The sequence below is a fragment of the Macrobrachium nipponense genome, chromosome 31 (assembly GCF_015104395.2).
Source record: "Macrobrachium nipponense isolate FS-2020 chromosome 31, ASM1510439v2, whole genome shotgun sequence".
Taxonomy (NCBI): domain Eukaryota; kingdom Metazoa; phylum Arthropoda; class Malacostraca; order Decapoda; family Palaemonidae; genus Macrobrachium; species Macrobrachium nipponense.
Genome location: NC_061093.1, coordinates 71,155,436 through 71,162,935, shown reverse-complemented (window position 1 = coordinate 71,162,935; position 7,500 = coordinate 71,155,436).

Here is a 7,500-nt window from a genome sequence, read left to right as displayed (position 1 = left end):
CATAAAGGAACAGACAGTAGCTGGAACATATGAACATACATACAATGACATAGTTACATACGAACATACCATCAAAATGAGACACGCTACAGATCATGTAGGACGTTTGAATTATAGGTCACGGTGTTTGTCTCAAGCAGAAGCTTGGACTAAGTTTATAAACAATTGAATGATACAGTTGACGGCATGTTATCTTAGCCTACTTTTATTGTATACGTCATCTTTAGCGTCTCTAGTCTGATCACATTCCTGCCAAGCAATCTGGTTGACCTCTTAGTTTTAGTCTTTTATATATATGGACTAACATTCCATATTTTTATTATGTAAACACTTACATTAGCTCGGTCAGCTACCAAAACCAACTACTGAATATTACTCAAACTTGACTTGCATTTGACTTATAGGAGTGTGATACAGACACTATGTGAATATATACATAGATAATAGAAATACTTATAAGTAAAAAAAAATTCACGTTGTACACAATACAGATTCAAGTAATAAAATATTAGACATAATATGCATATGATATTCGTAATTATAGTGATCACGTTGATTTTATACTGATACAGTTTTTCACTTCATTCTTTAAGATACATATGCTACAGAAAATACTAATGTACTCTGATATCGCATAGAATGAAGATTAACATGATAAAAATCATATTTTAACTGATAAAAAATTTCATATATGAATTGATAAAATTATTAATGTTTATGCTAACTGTTATATCTGATTCATTAATCCATATACTAACTCATATATAACTGCAGATATTGGTAAGATAAAAGGTAACAGATTGATTATAGGCTACCTGAGTGTTTTATACATATGTATATGGATTCATATAATTATGATTAATATATGTGCACTTTAAATAGATTCCCATTCCGTACATGCAAAGATATATTTAGATTCTGTTATTTATCGATCATTTTTATAATAGATTCCTATGTGTACACGCAAAGATATATTTCGACTCTGTTATTTATGATCATTTATATATAGGATACATGATACTATATAGAGGATACATGACCGAGGTTATACTACCACACATTTAACTAGCGTTCGACAACAACTTTCGTCCATTACACAGTTCCAGACAACCACCTATAGCCCCAAATGAAATGGCCAATTTCAATGGTTAAAACAAAACAAGGGAAAAATTGTCTGGCGGGGTCCAACGTTCTATTTCGGCCTCATACTTATTCTGTGCATCCTAAGCCACCACGATTACGTTCGCGATGAATAAAATCATCTTCGGCACGAGTCCTTCACCAGCAAAGTAGAGTTGAATATCCTTCGGGTCGTAATTGTCGGAAGTATGTCCCTTTTGTAGTCGATTTCCGACAGCCGCCGGAGCGTTCCGCATTAAAACGAGATTAACGACGGGATACGGGTGTCGGTCGAAGAAGTCCAAGAAATTCCTTTCACATTGTAGGCGGTTGTTACTTGACTGTAGTCGTCCGCTGCGATGAACGATTTTTTGAAGTTGCGATGTGAAACTCTCGTACTGCAGGATACTGTAACCAGGTTCCATTAATCAGCCTGCAAGTTAAATTATACTTGTCACAAGGGCAAAGTAAATTCAGACGACATCCAATACAGGGGAGGGAGAAAACCATTTAAAACCAGACTTAACCCACAGAATTTGCTGATATTTGTGGAATTCAAAAGAGAGCTGTACAAAACTTTTTTATCCATGGCATTAATAATGAGTGAACCTATCCAGGTCTCTGATGACTGTAAAAATATCCATAATTATAAAAAATAAACATATCAATACGAATCCCAAAGAAAATTCGATATTACTGGTAGTAAGTTACTAGACAAAGAAGTGTGAAACGGAGCTGTTTTTAAGATTGCCAGGCAACATAAGAGTCAAAGAGAATATTAATCATGATTCTGTATTTCTCTATGCTAACTGAAATTAAGTTGTGATAAAATCTGATCCTATGTGCCCCTAACAAAAGTTTCATATTCAATTTTCTCACGCGCATCCTCTGAGGTTAATTTTTAAACTTTATTAATAGGCTAGAGGATGCAACGAAGAACCCACTATGTAACTAATTTCTATATAAACTTTGGGTTTTTTTTTTTTTTTTTTCAAGAAAATGTGACATTTTCCCAAGTAAATTTTTCATATCCATGACTTGATACTTCTAAATGTCCGTTTACCATTGTCATAAGCTGATTTATTGACTCTAATTGTCTATGAGGTTCAGAAAAAAAAATTAATTCATTTTGATGTTATAGAAATTCTATTTGCTTATTTTGTTCATTAATTTTAAAACGATTGCGAGTTGCATTGCACACACGGATAAGAATATGTCATGTCATCGTGACCCATGAACCACATGTGAAGTTCATGAGCTAAGCATTCCTCTCTCCAGTCAACCTTCATTGGCAAGCGGTTTATTGAGGTTATAAAGAACAAATGATTAGTCGGCAAACGCGACAGGCATCTCTAGACTGATGACGTCATCACCAGCTTAAGCGTTACGTTACTTGCTGTAAAAGAAACGACTTAGTATAATTTTTTTTGTTTTTTTTTTTGTTTTTTTTAATAGTCGACCCACACGAAAAGAAAATAGATGTCTGAAAAAAAAAACAGTACCAAATTGAACAAATATATTAGTTTCATGTTTGGATATCTGCATGATTGTAAATAATGTAATACTGTTAAATTAGATATTCCTTATTCAAACTAATGAAAAGGGTTTCCATACAAATTTTGTTTTATATATACTATTTGCCCTGTATAAGATTCATATAGGATTATTCCTAGATAACATTTTTACTTCTAGACTTCCTGACTTTAAAATCTATTTTATTTTATTTTATTTTATTCATTTTTATTTATTTATTTATTTATTATTATTATTTTTTTTTTCATTGACTACGAATATAAATCACCGGGACAGATGATATGTCAGTAGGTTTTGATATGTGTTTGAACTTTTAGCTTATTTGTCGTTACTAAAGCGTTAAGTTAGGGTTCAATCTTTACGCATATTATATATTTGGATATTTTAAGTAACCTATGGTTACGTTTTGCTTATTTATTTTATCGTGATTCCTTTTTTATTATAATTTGTAACCCTTCCGACTTCTTACGGAGTGTATTATATTGGACTCCACTTGTATCCATATTTATTTTATTTTTTATATTTATTTTATTTATATATATATATATTTGATAAATTAATGGTTGGCTTGAATATTGTGGAAAAGTGTTCTAGCGGCGTACCGTATAATGGCTACTTGCCGTATCAAGATATGAATTATAAAGGTATTTAAAACTGCGAGAACCGCTATAATCCAGTTCGGATCCAATATCCGGCGAGTTGTAACTCTTAAGACATGACACTTTCTTATTTATCTCTTATTCTAACCAAAACCGATTGACTGGGTGATACAATATATTATTGGTTTTCTTAATGGATAGGAATTCACATGAGTTAAGGAGATTATTGATTTACACACCCAAGTCAGATTATCATGTGTTGAATTCCATGTTTTACTGATTTAGCACTCATAAATATTCCTAACGCACTCAATTGCGGTGTTTTGTTTTTAGTGCTATTAATTCTATATAACGTGTCAAGGAAACTATTAACACTAAGAAGTGTTTATTCCCTCGTCTGACTCGTAATTCTGTTAATAATTCTACGTATATTCTTTCAAGGATTGATTTGGCACAGGCTAGGCCCCTAAACTGACAGGTGTCTTAGTGTATCCCTTGTTTTCATGACACGTGTTACAATTAGTTATGTGCTTTTTATATCTGTAAGCATCGTAGGCCAGTAAAACAGTGATTTGGCTTTGTTCTGTGACATAATAGGGAACCCTGGATGACGGAAATGCAACCAGTTTATGACGATTGGTATGAAAGAGATTATTACTAATACACGGTCGTTAGTCATCTGCTGGTTCTTCGGGTTTTCCTCGTCACGGACCTACATATAATATTACATTTGATTACATTATTCTGATACACATACTTTAAATATTCTTTTGCTTTAGGGTTTCTGCTCGAAGTGTTTTATTGTTTTTGCTTAGCCGCTGACCCTGTTTCCGTTCGAAGTGTTTATTGTTTGCTTATTGCTGCTGACTCTGTTTTCCGTTCGAAGTGTTTATTGTTTGGGTTATGTCTGTTGACTCTTGCTTTGTTCAGTTTGTAACAGTTCGGCGCTCCGACCCAGATATTCAATGCTCGCGATCTCTTGGGTTAAGGAATTTTCTTGTTTAGATACGGTTTTAACAATAGGCACGGATGTTTCTATATCTTTTAGTCCAATTAATGGTTCTTTGCTGTATGGTGCGGGATTGCGGGATAATGCATCAGCTATGATAATTGCTTTCCCCAGGTAGATATCTTATCTTGGCTCCAAAGACCTGAATGATCATTTGTCATCGAGTTCCTTTTGGACTGTGATTAAAGCCTTTGAAAACTCGGTAAAGGACTCATGCTCAGTAAGGATTTTAACAGGATAGCCGTAGATTATGAACTTAAATGTACTAGTGAGTTAACGATACCTAGCCCTTCCTTGCCTATACTGTATATTTACTTTCAGAGGGCTTTAGTTACATGAATAAAAAGCTATAGGGAAGAACTGTTTATCATATTACTGAAGCAATACCCCTATTACCCCTTGGTCTGAGGCGTCTGTTGCAATAAAAAAAAAAAAAAGAAAAAAAAAATAATTCCTTATTTAAATCAGGGATTTTTAAGTTAGGTGAGCTGCATTATTCCGCTTTTAAGATATCGAACGCCTGTTGGTGATTTTTAGACCATAATAAATCTACGCTCTTCTTCGTAAGATCTGTTAAAGAGCTGTCATGATTGAAGAGTTACATATTTACATACGATTGTAATACCCACTACAGCGCAAAAGTGCTGTATCCCCCTTTTACGTTAATAGGTACCGGAAGTTATGAATAGCCGACACCTTACCATGGACTACTTTAAGACCTGGACTAGACACAAAACTAGATAAACATGTTCGTTTTTTTTTTTTTTTTTTTTTGTTTTTTTCTCAAACTCACATTTAGATATTTTACTCTGAGATTATTTGTCTTTGTCTCTGTAGCACTAGCTCTAGTTTATGTGAATGTACTTCTAAGGTATTTAGAAAAGATTATAAGACCAACCATATAAGCATGTAGGGTATCCCCGTAAAAGTCTCCAAACACTATATTGTAATTGGGGCCGCAATGTAAGCCGGAGGCATACGTAAAAATTGATAATGTCCCCTGAGTGTGCTGAAAACTGTGTATGAGGTACAAACACTTAGGTATGGTATCTGGTAAAAGCTTTTAAGTAAGTCCAAGCTGGTGAAAAATTTATTCTAACCTAACAGAGATAATATGTCGTTGGTACATGGCACTGGAAACTATCGGGAGTCGTTTCCTTGTTTAAGCGACAGAAATCTACGCAGATACGCCAAGTCCGATCTTTTATGGCATGACGTTTGAGGGAAAATTATATGGGCTATATGATTTTCCTAATGGCTCCTATTACTAACATTTTTCAACTTCGTCATTTATCTCTATTTTGAAATTGCATTGAGAGTCTATACGATTGTACGTATATAGCTTTATGTTTGTCCTTAGACAGTATTTTGTAGTTAAATTACATCCGTTTTTTTTCCCCCACCCAGAGATCACTCACTAGTTGAAAACTTCCTGGTATTCAGATAAAAGATAAAAAAAAAAACAAAAAGTTTCTGCTGAATCACCTCTGCTTGAATGACTTTACGGATATTACTTTAGATAGAGTATAAGGGAGATTCATCTACGACTGATTGGGCGTGATTAAAAGTTAGCAACAATAAAAAAATGCGATATTTATAACTTCCGTACCACGATATGTATACGTTTGTGGATCACTAGATTTAACTTGTTGCTGCCAGTCAACCGTGTCTAGGGCTTTGTTCGCGGAAATCGTTATATTTCAGAGTGTCGGGAAGGATTAAAATTTCTTATCCCAGCAAAGTCTTTTTACACACGCACTAAGACATTCGAGGGGTGCATGCTTCTCGAGATTTTGCGTGCAAACTACAACTGCTGTTGTGGGAGAATTAACTGTTGGGTCATTTGAAAATGTTACGATTTATGAGACAAATGTATAGTTTCCTTTATATAAAGTTATTATTTGATTAATTATATATATATTTTTTTTTAAACTGATTTTTAATATGTTTGAAGGTTTATAGGATTTTCTTTTGATAAACACGCCTTAATTTTGCAGGATGTAATATAATATTTGTATACACCTAGATGGATATCTTACAATTACACTAGATACAGATTAATGTTTTTTATTTTATCTATAGAAGTATCTGTAAGCGCTCGCTTATCCGGACTTCTCATGAGGAAAGTTCGAACAACAGACGGTGAGTCCGTAAATACAGGATATTACGTGTACAAATAAGGAATAATACAAGATATCTAATTTTTACGGCGCGTACAGTCGCGGATTAATCCACCCACTACTTATAATAACTTATGTATTAAAAAAACGAGAACCTGCTCTGATTACTTGATACAGTCGTGTGATTCATAGGAAAAATCCTTTTTAATTCAAAAAAGATATTGGCATGTATAATCCAACATCACTTTTCCCCACTCTGCTAGAGTCGCTTATTGTGTGGAATTTGCTATGCTTTGAAACACTTCGGCAGCTTTGACTGACCTTGACCGCTTGACTAGGTGACACAGTCACCGAGTTTGCTTGTTTGATTCTGATAATTAGGGCTAATGTTTACCATTTTCTTTTTGTAATAATTAGGATCCTTCTCTTTATTACCATCGACAACGTATTGTATGTTTTTAGCATTATGTTGCTGGTAGTTATGTATAAAAACAACGAACATATGAATGACGAACTATAAAGAATTGAGCGATTACTATTAAAATAAGTTATCTCTACTGCGTTATCGTGTACCTGCTGTGTTTACTTCATTCTTTGCTAAAATTTGAAATAGTGAGGGATCCTGGTCAGCGCATTTAGCCTAATGAAAGTTTTTATAGGCATGTTATTCCTTGCAGTCCAGCCATATTTTTAAAGTTAAGTTGAGTCATTGAGGTTCAATATTTTATATAACTCAAAAAACTCAAGGCTATAACTGCGATCGGGACTTTGCAAAGGAGCATTTATTGTCATGACCCGAAATAGTGTTACCTCTAATTTATCTAGATTTGTACGGTGTTCCACTTGTTTTTTTGTGTGTTTTCTAATCACTACGGTGCTTAACGACGACCCTATCCATGCATCTGTATAAATACAGACGTCCACTGCGTAAACGCATATTCACTGTTTAATATGATTTGTACGAAAGGGATTAATAATCACCCAAAATGATAAAATTAACATAGTATATGATTATGATATTTCAGTAGAACTTCTGGAAACAGACACTCAAAGATAAAAAACTCGCAGTAGTGAAATCTCAATAATGTAGATCATTTCTGTAAAAAAAGTAAGATAAGAA